The sequence below is a fragment of the Ambystoma mexicanum genome, chromosome 6q, assembly GCF_040938575.1.
Source record: "Ambystoma mexicanum isolate Mex_15411 chromosome 6q, UKY_AmexF1_1, whole genome shotgun sequence".
NCBI classification, from domain to species: Eukaryota; Metazoa; Chordata; class Amphibia; order Caudata; family Ambystomatidae; genus Ambystoma; species Ambystoma mexicanum.
In genome coordinates, this window is record NC_090937.1 from 1,192,295,169 (window position 1) to 1,192,312,266 (window position 17,098).

The following is a 17,098-nucleotide window of genomic DNA, read 5'->3' on the forward strand; positions in this document are numbered from 1 at the left end:
ATTGGGATGAACGGATGAAGAAGAGAGTGAGGATGAGGTAAAGGAAGGCCCCATTGCCTGCTGCAAGCTTGAGTCTTGGGCGTGGAGGCTATTTAACACAGTTGAAAACGTGCCTGAAGCTAATACGAACAAAGTGAAATGCACTGAGTGCAAGGTGGTACTCAGTCGCAGCAAACTAGGCTTGTACAGCTATGGCACCACCTCCATGTGCCGACAATTGAGGTCGAACTACAAGGCGGCAGTTTGGATGTTCGTCCCCTTCGAACAAGGCAGTAGGTTGAGTTCTTCTGCAGCAGCCTTTGTATCTGCCACCACAAGAGAAACTCCTGCGGGGCAGCGGATCCCTGAACCAGCCTTGCAGGCCATATACACCACAGCAGACCTTTGCCTTTCAAAGGTAACTGTATTGTGCATGTACTGCAACGCAGTACTCTGCCAGGGGGGAGCAACTTCGAAGTGCTTCTGAGGCTTCAGTCCAGGAGCATGAGAAACACTGGCTCCTACCTAAGTAAGGGCCACCCCACATCTTCCTCTCTGTAACTGCCCTTTTTTATCTCTGTGGTTGGTGTTCCTTCCCCACCCTCCCTTCCCTTGTATCTTGTGTGTAGAAATATCCCAAAAAGAATACAAAACAACAAAAAACAAAAATGGCTCTTTTCAGAACCACCTTTCACAGTTTAAAAATATAATTGACAATGAAATGATGCAGGCTGCCGTGCAGCTTGTGAAGTCCGCGGACAGCGCGGTAGTCTGCAGAGTTCTAAAAAATGTAGGTGGTGTTTCCATCAAAAACATTGCACTCTTTTCCGTGAAAAAGTGGTGGCTCTGAAAAGAGACTTTTTCTGGTGTTTGTTTTTGGAAGGGCTGAAGCGGCCAACACCTACTGGAAAAATTCTTCCTATACTTTCAAAAAGGAATGCAATGCATTTTGGATATTTCACAGAAAAAGCTGATGGCTAGCATCAGCAAGGTGGACTCCATCTCTGCGAAATATGTTTGTGCTATAAAACATAATATTTTCATTGTGTAAGGAGGACATGCCAACATCTATTAAAAAGGCGCAAACAGCCTTGTTGACATTACACCTGCTTTCTCCATTTGTGGACCAAATGAAGAAGAACGCAGCCACATCTGTCCCTGGGCAATGCGAGAAAAAATTCCTCAGAAGTTTAGAAACATGCCCATGACTTACCCAAGTGCGTCCTTCATCTCAAACTGCAGATAAATTCCGGTAACATGTCCTAAACTTTCCCTCGACAATGTATAAAAATGTCTGGATGATCGCGTGTCACCAAAGTGGCACAAAGAGGAACCAAATTCAACCACTTAATTCCACGGACCCCATACCAGTGGACATCCACATGATGGAATCCAAGATGTGCAGCCACTCCACAGTGTTCTGCATGCACTTCCAACCAAAGTATCCAGGATTCCCCCAAAATCCATACACTGTGCTTCCTGAATGACACAGCCATAACATAGGCATCCACACTCCTCTCTGAAAACAGACCTTCTACCACAGTCTCCCCTTACACACCACACCCAGGAAACCTTATTGACCAATCCCCTGGCCTCCAAAGTCCCATTCCCATGCCTGCCAGCCTCCAAAGTCATGGATGTGGCACATGCAATCCCTGAACTACTTCGGTGTCCGTGGACATATCGTGCTTAGCGCAGGAACACATATCAACCAGGTTAGGGGATTTCCCCTTTAGTGGTGGATCTGAAAAGAGACTTTTTTTAGGTACTGCTGAAGAAACACCTTTGATTTTCTATTTTCTTTGAGGTTTTTTCTTTTCCTCCTTGCTGCCTTACATCAATTTCTGCAAAGCATCCCTTAGATTTCCAAAAAAATGAGTATTTCCAAGGAAGGGCAACGAAACGTCATCTCCAATAAAGTAGTGCGCACTAAGGGAATGAATGTTCTCATTGGAGAAAACAGACATCTCAGCACTTCCCAAAACCATATCCATGCCGCTATTAACAAGACATCTTGCAGCATTTTGCTGGGGATTGAAGACATTGGGATCATTCCATGGTTCTCTTTTGTTATTATTTGAGGAAAAAAAACACCTTTGCATTAGGGAAAAGCACCATTAGCTCTTCCACAAACAACTTCATTACAGGAACCAAACTTGGGGCACTGTTTTAGCCCAAATGCTCTCCTCCACAGTACACCAGCAAAACATCAGCACAACCAAAAGTAGCCATGTTTCTACAAACAGCAAGCACTGCCTGCAAATTGTGGCCAGGCAACCTGCACCATAAAGACTCCATGCCTGAAAAACAAGATCTTCAGAAAACCCTCTTGCCTTTGCATAGTTCTCCAGATGACACACAAAGGAATCTCCCACTATCCACACAGTAACTCCAAGCATCTTCACTACACAACCAACACAGCAATCACAGTATCCTTTCCTGTTAAGCACACCCTGAACATCTGATTGGATAATCCCCATAGTACACTCCCATTTCCATGTCAATCATGCTAACAAGCCCCGGATGCAGCACGTGTGATCTGTGGACTACCGCGTTGTTCACGGATCTCGTAAGACAGGGGCAGCCCTTCGTCCCTTTCCACTTACACTTTACACCACTATGTCATGGGTTACTGGTAAGCAGTCACACAACTATCCACCAATCACATCCAAGACATCTACATCTAACTCTATCATCTCTGTTCAACACTCCAGATTTACCTGTTAAACACTTAGAGTACAGTTCTCCTGTGATTGCAAAGCACCTCCAGAAAAAAGTACTGTCAAAATACCCAAGATTTCCGCTTCCAGATTCATCCACATCTCCATCCATCAACACAAACTACAGGTATGAATATCTTTTTTGTCCAGTACATTTGCAACTCTGTTATAAGTGCCTGTGAATAGGGTACCTGCCACTTACCCTCCATAACTTACTCAAAACACATACTGTTTGCCCCATCACCTATCATCAAGTGGCACTTACAATGCAATGTGCTTTGAAAGTTTTCATTTACCCATATCACCCATTGTAATGTTCAAACTGTTATTCTCTTCTATCCTTCTGTCATTTTTACAACCTCTTCCCCCACTAAAACACCTCCTATAAAATTCCTAAAATGCACACGGAGAAGAAAAACTGAATGTATCTTACCAAAGCATACCAAGTACATACATTGCATGCATATCAACAGGGTACCTGCCACTTACCTTGCACAGTTCACAGAATGCACCATTACTTAAAAAGCAAACAAATGTATGTGTGCATTAAGAACAGTACCATTTATAAATGTGGATAAATAAATCAAACAACTGAAATGATTGTTCCACTCTAGTAGCAAGGATATATCTGCAGAAAAGTTAATGGAATTGCACACACAAAAACATAGTCCTTTCCAATATGTACATCTTTTTGAACCTTTTTCTCACCCTACTACAACTTGCACGGATCCATTTGCAAACTAAATAGACCTCCAGCAACACACACACTTGCTAAAGTGCACCTCATATGGCACACACATAAATAAACCACTGACCCCCTTACCAAAAATGCTGATGCTCCCAAGTCCCCATTCATATACAAAGCTCTCCAATTTCACACACACATACTAACTCTTCCTGCCAAGACATCCTGCTACAATTTTAAATAATGTATTCTCCAAACGCAATCCCTATACCACTAACAAACATATGTTCTTACTTCTTCCTTTCGCAGTTGCAGTTTATACCTCTCTCCTGAAAGCCAGCGGCGTCTCAAGTGGAAAATACAACCTAGAAGAAACCTACTCTCAGCATCCAACAAAGTAAGTGCAATACTATCGTAGTGTTCGGCCTCCTACTCAGACAGTGCAGTGTTCTTGTATTATAGGATCCACAATTCCATCAACCCAACAGTATTTGCTTCATTCTTACACATTGCACCTCAATAGGTGCCCCACTTCCTATTGTCATCTAAATGCCATTATAGTAACACACAGATACCAATATAGCCTTCCCAACCTGAAGTAATAACCCATTACACAATCACAGATCCCTATTTGTGTATGCCTACCCTCATATTCAAACAGTCATGCACAGTGCACATATATACATTGCACAACCTGCACACCCACACGCTCCTTTTTTCTCCAACAGATAGAAAACAACGCAAAATAGAGCAGATCAATCTAAAAGCATACAAAATAGCCATCCGCCTCTAGCAGAATCTATACAGAAACTTCAAACAAAACAGCTAATACAGTCACTAACGAAACGGAAGAACCTAACAGGAAACAAACTTTACTTTAACACCTCTTTCATAATATAAAAATAAAGAAAATTAACTAAAACGATTGCAACTACCACTACTGCATAAAAATGGTAACATAGCCACAAGTAAGCATTTCAAAAAATTAATTTTACGAAAAGTGTTCCACCACAGAGTCCTTCAGAACTGTATAAATACAGTGGAAAAATCACGCTCAAACCTTAAAATCTACCACAGAAAACTGATCCTGGAAGCATTTGTAGGCAGTGCAATGCTCTTCAAAAGGAAATTCTTTATATTCATTTTAAACAGAATGACAGCACTCACAAAATTAATTAGTGAGCTCCAACTAGTACTTTGCAACAGACGCAATATCAGCATCAAGTGCCCAGAGCTGAATGAATCTTTGCAGTGCATATGGCTTAGACACCCAGATTGATGTAATCTGTGGAAATTGTGTGTAGAAGGGTGGCGAGGGAAATGGATACTTAGAAAGGATAAGGATATGTTGTTGTTGTTTGTGTTTTCTTGTCTTTTTCAAAGGTTGAACAAACCAAAAAAAAAAAAAATATCAGCATAGATACCTTTGGCAACATCTGTACCTGTGAGTGGAGTCACACCACCTGCACAGTGCCATATTTCAATGAAGAATCATACAAACAAGAGCAAACAAACCAAATGCCATACATAGCAGTGAGCAAGGGTATGAAAAGGTAGACAATAACATAATGGATGAAGAAACATTGCTTTCACAAACATCTCCATCAAACTTACAATCAACTCTCCATTCCACCGAACCAATACATCAAAGTGTAACATACACCAAAACTCTATCAAATCTTTGCAGCAGTTCCTCAATCACTATGTGAAAGCCAACGACAAAGGATAAATGACAATACTACAAACTATGGACTCCTTTCCAGTGCCCAATTACACAGGACTATGAGGACATTCATTGATTCATTGGCCTGCATTTCTGGTCCTGCTTGCAAAATCACCTTCCACCATATCAAAATTTTAGCAACACACCATTCTGCTGTAAGGATTCTCATTCACAAACTGTACTATGCAAAAAGTCCTGCTTTAGCACTGGAGCATTTAAATGACATTCTGCTACACGGTACAGCCAAACAACTGCTCGAACAAATATACCACATTAAAGCAAATATTTTGAAACTGAAGAGCACTTACAAAATCCAGTAACTTCAGAAAACAGCAGCGACAACCTTGCAGATGTCAACTTTCTATTAAACACATACAAAAAAGAAATAGCCAAGTTCAAAAGCATATCTGCTGAAGTACCAAACCAAGTATGTGTGTGATGTTGCAGAACTTTTTACAAAAAGAGCATGAAAACTATAGGTATAATGTACAAAATAGAAGACAATGAGGAATCCCAATGGTTCCAATCAGCTCTCTACCTTATAGCAGAAAACAAATATGAAATTACTAACCCCTCAATACTGTGCACATACTGCACTGCAAAACTTCACAACAACCAAATGCCTTCACGGGCTATCAGTAATAATTTGGAAATATTCCCACTGCCAAAACCACTCGAACAGCTTAATTTGTATGAAACCATTATATTCCAAACAGTACACCCATTTCAAGCAATAATGCAACTATAACCAAAAACTGAAAATTTGCCTCCCAATGAATTACATAGAGGCATTTGTGGTAAAGTAGTTTATTTGCCATTAGATCTCAAAGAAAATGTAGACACTATAGGAGTGCAATAGCCAATAGTCTTTGATTATCCTGGTGAATGGTGTACCTACAAAAGACAAAGACACGTGGCAGCAACTAGTGGACTTAAACAAAGTAAGAAAAGCCCTGCAATATCTTAAAAAAAACAATGAATATGACAAAGATATACACATTAAAGAAATCATGAGAGAAACGACCGAAATAATTCAGGACTCCTCAACAACTGGCCAATTCGAACTTCTAGATCCTACTGCAGCCTCCAATATTTTAGACCACTATAGAATTCGCCCACTGCACTCCAAAGACAGTGTCATGATGCCTACCCCCGGAGCACCAGGCCAGGCCCAGCACCCCCTGGAGCAGGCATCACGCCCCCGGGTAAAAGCCCAGCAGCCCTTTATAGGGGCTCTTTGGACTCTGTCCTGGCGCCGTTGGCGCCAGGCTCATGTTGGACATCAGTCCTGGCGCCATAGGCGCCAGGCTCATAAAGGGAAGTGTTTGGTGCACTTACCAGAAGCAGACCATGCTGCACACTCACCTGCTGCAGACCATGCTGCATGAAGAACCAAGCCAAATGAGGCTTAGGAGGGACTATTTTTCTGAAGGAACTATTTTGTTACTTGGGTGGGGCTGTGGAAGAATACTCACCTGGAACTTCTTCCAAGGCTATTTAAGCCACACCCGGACAGCCTCACGTGCTTCGCGTTGTTCTGCATCCCAGCAGCTGAACGCTCACCGTGTCTGCTCCTGCACCTGGACTCCAGCCACGCCCGCCTCGAACCTGGAACACCTGTAAGGGAATAAGAGAAGAGAAAGGTGAAAAACCAAGAACTATTTCAACCTTCTTACCTGCATCCGGAATCTTCACGCCAGCATTCCAGAAGGAAGACTTCCATTTAAAAGCACGGCGTTGCTCGCTGCAGCGCCGCACTTTACTCACCTGTTCCCGAGACGCTGCCCGGCTCCATCGCGGCTCTCAGTGCCGGTCGCCACATCTCTGCACCGCACCTAAGGAGAGAAGAAGAGACAAAAGGTGAGCAAGGGAACACAAGAGGAAAGCCGGATTTTCAGCCATATTACTCACCGGCTATTCTTGGTGAGCATCTCGGGTCGGCGCCACATCTCGGGCAGGTACCGCACCCCGGCCCCTATGGGGAAAGGACAAAAGACATTACTGGGTAATCATAAAGACATTTAGAGGGGTCGCTCTCATCACTGACTCATCTGATTTTACCCCGGCAATTTAACCCTTCAACGCATCGCCTTTGTTCTGCACCTGAAATAAAGGACAGAAAAAGACAACATAAAAGGAGGCTCACACTTGAACTTTTGCATCTTCATACTTACGGCGTATCGCTCAGTAAAGTCAAGTGGATTTGCCAGCGCCATTCTGAAAACCAGTGAAGTAACTGGACGAACGCGCGCCCCTGCACCAGAAGCAGGATGGAGAGTTTATCCTTCGAAACCATAAGGTGAGCCTAAACCGGGGGTTTTGAAGGAAGTCAGAGGAGAACGAAGGGGGAAAGGTGGGAGCAAGCACATTATTCAGCAGACAGTTAATCCCCTTTCTCATCTGCAGAAGGATATTCCTACGAGCCAGACAAGCAAGATTTGGGGGTCCTGTTCAATCGGTGGTCCGAATTCTGCGCATCACGCTTGAAGAGGCCACAGCAACCCAGACCAGACCAGCGCCTCCGTGGGAGCCAGGTGAGCATTACAGACAGCATAGAGGATGCACTGGAAACATCAAATGTGGCTAGCCGAACGATCGGCAATCAGTACATGGGAAAAAAGTGAAGAAGCACAAGCATTTCTTATTGTTTTCCTACTGGAAAAGGTGGAAGGTACGATGAAAGAGGCGCACAAATAACAGCATCAGAAAACTGCTCTTTACTGATGTATTCTGAAGACCCTAGATTCAGATAAAACGTGGAATATATTCCACCTCCTCTTTGAAAGTGAACTAGCAACTCTGTGTTATGGAGTTGCACATACATTAAAAACAGGTTCCAATTTTCAAAACATGTCTGCTACGCAGTTACTTCAAAAGGTGCAAGAGAAAGACAAAGTTTTACAGTCAAGTATTAAAAATCTCATGGCAAACATGCATGGTACGAAAGAATACTGGTTCTGATGGGAAGCAGATGTACAGTGTATGCTATGCAACCTTGACCCGCCCTCATCGTTCGTCACTTTAAGTTGTGCTGAGTATGCATGGGAAGACTTGCACACTCTACTACACATCGCAACCGAAAGAAAAACAAGTATATTCATGAAAACACCAGGAGAACTCTGCTCTCTTGATCCTGTAAATGGATCAAGGTACTTCCATCATCACTTTATTGCCATGCTGCACTTCATTTGTAATAAAACACTTCCTCCCCTCAGAGAAGTGGAACACTTCTTTTGACGAAAAGAATATCAAGCCAGAGGAGCACCCCACACCCACATGCTTTTGTGGATAAAAAATGCTCCTAAACTTGGTCAGGACAGTGATGCAACTGTTTTGCAGTCCATTCACATATATGTCACTTGCTAAATCCCTTCAGAAACTATACATAGCGACCTACATGCACACATTTAGCAGTTTCGTAGACACAAGTGTGGCAAGTATTGTCGGCACAAATATAAAAACAAAGACAAAAACTACACCAAATGCCGCTTTGGTTTCCCTAGACCAGTTTCAGCAACAGGACAAGTAAATAGCTTCATTTCTTTGGTTAGACACAGTGTGAAAGGAAAATCTCCTAAGAACACACACTGCATTAAAAGAACCAAAGCATCAAAGTACATCAATGATTACAATGCAATAATTTCCCTCCTATGAAATACAAATGTAAATATAGATGTGCAGTACATTGCAGACAATTCCACTGCAGTTGCATGATATGTCAAAGCCTACTTAACTAAAGCAGAGAAAGCAGAGCTGAAAGACCTCTGGGGTGACATATTATCAGAAACAACACTGTCACAGAAATTGTGCAGCTTTGGCATAAAAATGCTCTCCCGTGGAGAATGTGGCTGCTACAAAATCGCAGACCATTTAACGGGCACCGCCTTATATGATACATCTGAATACATAGGGCCTCATTACACGGAAGGCGGTAAGGGTTAACGGTCACCGGTAATGGTACCGGTGACTGTTAACCCTTACTGCCTTACTACGAGGTCCCTTTACGGGTATATTATGGAAGGGTGTAACACAGAATGATTCTAGCTTCATTCTTTCCATCATCAAGAGACGTATGTACCAGCATACCAAACAGTGTGATTTAACAGATTTAATCTGGGTTGGTCTTTTGTATTTTAAAGCTTCACATACTTCCAAAACACTGGTTTGTCAAATTGTCAAATTGTCATTTATAAACGTGCAGAAAAACCTTTGGCTTTTACAAACATGCAAAGCGTTTTTATGTGTCAAACAAGCAGACTTTAAAATATGCCTGCTCGAGCCTGTCCCCATCTGGTCTGCTCCCTTCTGTCTACCACCCCTTCCACTCAAATGGCCTACATAAGAAAAAAGATTAAGTAATGGTCTAAACGATGCCACCAGCATGTGAGGAGGCAAACTTCATAGACAAAAGTACAGTAATGTACGAGATATAGGATGATTGATCAGGATCACTGTATTGTCTGCTGGCAAAGCCAGGATACAAGCATGAATGCTTTGCTCTCAAATTCTGAAACGTATTCATCTCTTGGACTAACAGTTTACGCTCATCGTTGGAGGTGATTGCCTAGGTTTTACAACACCCCATCTGAGCAAACCAATTTCTAGACCTTCATCATAAGGATGACATGTTCATTTTTATAGCAACCCCTATCTGGTGCAGGTATATTGCTGGTAATAGCACCTGTTGTGCTGCAAGTACATATGCAGGCAGGTTTCTAAACTTCAGACTTAGGAAAGGCTCAGTCAGCCTTACAGGAATGGGCTATTTTAATCTTGCATAGGAACACATATCACTGTAATGAGTGCTTAACACACTGAGCTAACGTCTGAACCATTGTGGCACTCAATGCATTTGTCAGTATGCATTTCAGATGTGGCTATTGCACATGATCAACACAATTCCCACAGGAAGAAAAGTATTCTACAGGAGTTGTGCCGCAAGGAACACACAAACTATGTATGCCACAGTGAACACAGAAAGCATTACATGGTGAATTGATTGAAGTAAAACAGACAGGCAATAGGTTAGAGCCTCAGCACCATGCAATACAATATCCTTGTGTGTGCTATTTAAGTCTGGTGTACAAAGGAATCTTACTTCTTTAGATCAGGCAGCCTTGTGGAACCCCCTCCAAGGTGGGGGCCCTGGGAAAGTGCCTCTTGTGCCCTCCCATAAAAACATCCCTGTACCCAACTGCACACACAAAGAGAACAACCTCTTCAAACAAACCATGTGAACTTCCATCAAATGACTCAGACACAGAACTATCTGGCCTATTCAAATTTTCCAATACAACTGGTGTAAATTGCTATGCAAATGTAGCAATCAATGTTCTATTCCAATTGCCAGCAATTGTTGAAAACAGTTATTTAAATGGCTCGGACCAGTTGTGTTTACAAATGCTACTCCTTTACAGAAATGCAACAAACAATCCCGAGAACACTTACAGTGTCTCAGGAATAAGGCAGGAATTGGACTACTTTGCTGGAATGGTGATATTCACTATAAATAAAATCACAATTAATGTAAAGATAATGCAGAGTAAAAACATACCATAGATCCCATATTTCACATTGTTGTCAGCCCATGTAACCAAAAGGAAGAGAGAAATATGGGAAAACTATGTCAATTATACAATTAATGAGCTTAGTCATTTAAGTATATGAAATCTATGACCCCTGTTACCTGTATTTGTAGTTTCTATTTGGTCATCTTAAAAGGTGCTAAGCCAATCCTTAATGCAGCGTGGGTGCTGTGGTACAGGCTACAGGAGCTAGTAAAATCATATGTCTCCAGTTAATGTATCTCATTACCCTGCTTATCAAGGACCCTTAATCGCCAGAATATCCTTGTTTACCTTCCATCGTTCATTGTTTTATTTCTCACAAACACGTCTCTACTTCCTGTTAGAGTCCATTGTTGTGGCAACGGGACTCTTTTATGTGTATACCCGCTGCTGTACGCGGCGTTATTGATTATGTATACTATTCTGACAATCCTGTACGTGTTTAATCTACTGTCTATGCTAACCTTAGCATGGAATTTCCAAGGTAAATTCTAAAATATAAAATATAATACTTATGTTGTGAAAGCACAACGTCAAACTCTGCCGCGCGCGTGTCCAGTCGCCATGGGGATCCCAGCTAACAAGCTGAGCTGTATCTCCATGGCGACCCAGGCGTTCACAGTATTGTTGTAACTCTTTTATATTCTTTAATGAGCCCGACGCCTAAGCGCCCCAATTCTCGGTTGCACACACCCCTGGTCCCAGAGACAGTACTCGGGCCAGCGCGTATGGTGTATTATTCAACAATCATATCCGCCGAAGTGAATTGTTATGTATGGAAACCAGGCATATTGCTATAACATTACACGGCACCTCCGGTCCCAAATGCTTATGAGGGCATTTGTGACTGTATGCCTGGGAGTCTATTTGATATATAGTCTTGACTTATAAAGTTGTTCATTGTACCTGTAAGGATGTCTATTGATCAGTAAGTATTTCAGTATGTACATATTAAGCTATGATGACTAGTCCGACATAACTCCATGATCTGATTGAACCAGGGGTTTGCATGTTCTTTCTCCCATGTGTTAGATTCATATCATGTTTACACACAGTAAGTTCAGATGTAGCTGTGAAAATGTATCTCCTCATTAAGTCCATTCGGGGTAAGAGACCCCCATCGATCTATCCAAAGGTTTCTCTTTGGTCTAATCTGAGATCAGTATCTTCATGTGGGTTGTTTTCGGTACCACTTTGAGTCTTAATAATCTTATTTGAGACAGGTTGTGTCCTTTTTTGATCCAGTGTCTTGTTACTGCTGAGTTTGAGTTACAGTTCCTTATGCAGGAGCGATGTTCATTCCAATGTGTTTTTGCTGATTGTGCTGATTTCCCTACGTAGTATTATCCACAGGGGCATTTAATCCCATAGATGATGTTGATACTATCGCATGTGCCAAAAGTTTTCAGTTTGATTTTCTCACCTGTACGTGGATGGTACACAATTTCTCCTTTGATTACAAAACTGCAATTTGCACAATGTAAGCAGGGAAATGTCCCTGTGCGTTTCATAGCCAATTCCTTAATGGGTGGTTTGGTTTTTACTAGTTCATCACGTAAGTTATGACTTCTCTGGAATGCAAAAACCAGAGGTTCCTGAAACAGGTGTTGTACCCTTATGTCGTTTTTAAAAATGTTCCAATGTTTTCTGATGGCGTTTTTGATTCTGCTGCTCTGTACTGAGAATTTTGATACATACACTGGTGTTTTAAGCTCTTTAGTGTCTCTTGTTTTGGTTGATAGTGTGTTTCCAGGTCAATGGTGTTAATCCTCTGTGTTGTAGATTCAATCTCCTCTTTTTGTAGTCTCGGGCTAAGAACTTATTTCCCATCATTGTGTGTTGTTGGCTGTAATCCTAAGGATCGTTAACCATCCTCTTTACTTGCAATAGTTGGCTGTAGGGTAGATTGCGGATCAGGCTAGGTTGATGGAAACTTAGACGGTGCAGCAAATTGTTTCTGTCTGTCGGTTTGCGGAATAAATTGGTGCTGTACTCCACAACTCTGATTCTCACTCTGACTTCTAGGAAGTGAATTTCTTTTATGGAAACCTCTCTGGCGAATTGGATTATATGGTCAATACTATTAATGTACGTGAAGACGTTGTCAAATTCTGCCTCTGTTCCTGACCAAATCCCGAAGATGTCATCAATGTATCGAACCCATAGATGAATATGCTTTTTCAATTGTGGTTTATTTAACACATGATCTGTTTCGTATTCATGCATGAAGCAATTTGCATGTGTAGGGGCCATGGTGGCCCCCATGGAGGTACCAGAGATTTTGAAGTAATAATGGTCCTTATGTTGAAAATAGGAATTCTCTGCTATGAACTGGAGCAGTGTCATAACAAATTCCTTTCTTGCTCCAGTTTCTGGTGCTTCCAAGAGCATCCATTCAACTGCTTCAATTCCCAATGCGTGTGGTATCGATTTATACGCACACTTCATGTCTGTAGTGAACAAGAGGTAATCTGGGAGGAAAGTTGTTGTTCTCAGTATCTGGAGGAAGTGTGTAGTATCGTTGATATATACGTTGTGGTACCCTGTATTAACGGTTGCAGAAAGTTATCACTGTAAACTCCGAAGGGTTGGAGAATACTGTTAATTCCAGCCACAATTGCTCTTCCTGGTGGTTGCCATAAACCTTTGTGTATCTTGGGTAGTGTATAAAAGTTGGGGATCCTTGGATGTTGATTGTTAAGAAATGTGTACGTATGAGCATTGATCCATTCCAATTCTTCAGCTTTGTCAAGAAGAGTTTCAAGATTCTGTTTATTGCTATTGTGGGGTCATTATTCATCGGAGCATAGCTGGTAAGGTCTTGAAGTTGCCTTTCACATTCCCTATCGTAATCACTGATGTTCATGATTACCAGGGTTCCCCCTTTGTCTGCAGGTCGAATGATAATTTCTTTCATTCTGTACAGGTTCCTAATGAGTTTCATTTCATGTGGTTTTAAATATCTGTATGGTGGTTATTTGTAACTGATTTTCTCTAGGTCTTTGGTAACCTGTCTTTGAAATATCTCTATAGATGGTAGCACAATCGGGGCTATGAATCGACTTTTAGCTCGAAATTCTTTGTAATTGGAAGCTGCTTCACTGGGCATGTTTTGTCTGCTTGTGTCCAGATCCTCGAAAAAGACCTTTAGTTTTAGTTTTCTTACAAACTTGTAAAATTCTATTTTGCTGTAAATTAGAGTGGTACCATAGGTGGGTACAAAACTTAATCCTTTCTGTAATGTGTTTTCCTCTGCTTGTGTTAAGGGCCTGCTGAAAATGTTGATTACTAGGTTCTCCTCTGCTCTAATCTCATCTGTGGTCCTCCCCTTGGGTTTCCTTCTCCCCCTGAGGGTTCTTTTGGGTGTGCTCCTAAAAAAGATGTCTTTGGGGCAGTTGTTACTGAGGCCTGGGCAACCGTGTTCTCAGTGACACTGATTGCGTTTGTTGGTCTGTTATGTGTTGAATCAGATTCTCTTACAGGTTCTAAATCTGAACTGGATGTGTTGTCTGATGTGTATTTAAACAATATTTTAGGTGCAGCTGGTCCTTTTTCTTCCTTTTGGTGACATGGGCTCACAACAATGTGAAACATGGGATATATGGTATATGTTTACTCTACATTATCTTTACATTAATTGTGATTTTATTGCTACTGTATGCTCACAGATTATGAGGTTTGCCCTGACGAAGGAATAATCATTTTCCGATAGCATTGGCACTAGGACCTTTATATGTATCTGTATTTGTGCTGACGTCTGCCTCACCAAAGAAATATTTAGTGAATGCAACTAAATATAGTCACTTCAAAACTTAAACTAATGACTACAGCTGATTTATTACAAAAATTAACACGAAAAACTAAAACTACCTTTAGAGCGAAAACACAATGGACTTTGAAAACCCCTTAGCTGGTGCAATACCAGAAAGCAACTGAATAGCTGGCTCTTTTTATCCAGTTTTCCTGCTACACAGTTATTTTGAAGTCTGGGTGTCTCTGGACTCTTTTCAGTTAGCTCCTATGAAATACCCTAATAGCAAAGGATATATGATTACTTTGGACTACATGCATAAATAAGTGTGGTATGATAACAGGACAGACTATATCAAAATGGCAGAGGAACACCTATCTACCCCTGGCTGTTATAAGAAACTTACTAGCAACCCTACTTATTTGACTGTGAGAGAACTACAGCTGACGTTACAAGAATGGTATAACCAAGAGCTTCTAACTGACGATAAAAAGGCATACTTATCTGTAACCAAACCATTAATGCCTACAATATATTTTTTGCCGAAAATTCATAAACCCTTTGTGCACTTACCAACAGTAAAACCGATAATGAGTGGACAGGGAGGGGCCACAGAGGCACTAGCTGACTATATTGACAGCAGCATCAAAAATCTGGTACCAAAAATTCCAGCATATCTTGAAGACACTATGCACACTCTCCAAATTTTGAAGGATATCAAATGGCAAACCACTTATGCTTTAGTAAGACTAGATGTGTCAGCACTCTACACATCGATTCCACTTACCCTGGCCTTAGAAACAATAGATTTTAGCTTCAGGACCTTTTCTGCTTCCCACTATACACATGTACAAATGATCAAAAATCTTTTGGACTTTACTTTAACACATAACCAATTCATTTTCAATGGTGAATACTTTTCACAAACCCAGGGTATAGTGATGGGCGCAAAATACGCCCCAAGTCTAGCCAATTTATTCATGACATACTTTGAGGAGAAATACATTTTCAACAATAACCCCTTTCAACATAATATCTTAACCTGGAAAAGATACATCAATGATGTTCTAGCCATATGGGAAGGCACAAGTAATTAATTTGAGGGCTTTTTGTATTACCTCAACCACAACACCTTTGGGATTAACTTCACAGGCCAAATAGACGCACATGAGATTGTGTTCTTAAATCTAAAAATTTAAATTGATGGTGAGGCAATACATACCTGTACACATAGGAAGGACACTGCTGTCAATTATATTCTTCATGCATCTAGTAGTCATAAGCACAGTGTTGTAGAAAACATACCAAGAGGAGAATTTCTCAGATCAAGTCGGAACTGCAGCCAATTTACCAGTTTTCAAAAAGAATGTAAGTCCATTGGCAAAAGATTTCAGGCAAGAGGGTACTCTAAACGCCTAATTAGACAAACTACCTATTCGATTCAAAAAGTGCATAGACAAACGTTATTAGAAACAAAACCAGAAGGAGAGCAAACCGAATATCCCAAATTGGTAAACTTTATTACCAAATACTCACGAGATAGTAAATTAATTTACCAAATGTTGAAGAAACACTGGCATTTACAACTTTTGGACACAGATCTGATAAACTATATTTCGGAATCCCCCACTATCATCTTTACGAAAGCAACCACTCTGAGAAATGTACTATGCCCTTCTTTCCTCAAATCAGTGCCAATTGGACAAGAGCACTGGCTAACGTCAAGGACTCAGCCAGCAGGAATTTACAAATGTGGAATGTGCAATGTTTGCAAATATACACTATCACCTATGAAAATATTCAAATGCCATGGTGGCCTGGACATTAAGATTAAGGATTTCATTAATTGCCGATCAAAGTTTGTCATATATGGAATACAATGTGTTTGTCAAAAATGTATATTGGTAGTACCATAAGAGAAGTACTCTTCCGCATACGAGAACATCTCAACAGCTTGAATAGTCAAGATATTAGATTACCTTTGGCAGATCATTGGCAAGAACATCACCAAATGGATAATGCCAAAGACATTAGATTTCTCGGACTCCAAGAAATTCAACCACATCCAAGAGGAGGTGACAGAGAGCTGAAACTACGCCAACAGGAAGCAAAAATGATCTGCAAACTCCGATGCCTGTCACTCGGTCTCAACAAAGTGCATGAGCTAAATGTTTTTCTATGAAGCGTTTTAGAGCTATATCGAACTGATGCAAATTTGTTATATACGGTTGATATACTGCATTTTATTTTGATTTCTACCAAAGCACTTCTTTTCCTCAAAACAGGCTGAGTGACATTATAAGCTTTATTTCACGAACAAATAACTATCAGTTCCATTCACTTTGTATCCGAGTCAAACACATACAACAAGGCCGTGTAGGAAAAATTTGAATACTGGTGAACCCTTCCTGTTTAACCACAGTTGCCTAGCAACTATGGACAGGTGACCAATCACATGAGAAGTTTACCTCTTAGATCCCCGAGCACTTACATTGCGGATACTCAAGTACGTAGATACCGGCAGCATTATTATCACTTCAACCACGTATTTGCCCAATTCTCTCGAAACTGGCCCACTGACAATAAAACTTGCACGCACTTTTTACAATCTGACTGCTATTCTCACTCACCTCCGGGACACGTGATGCATCACGTGACCGTAAGAATTTGTCA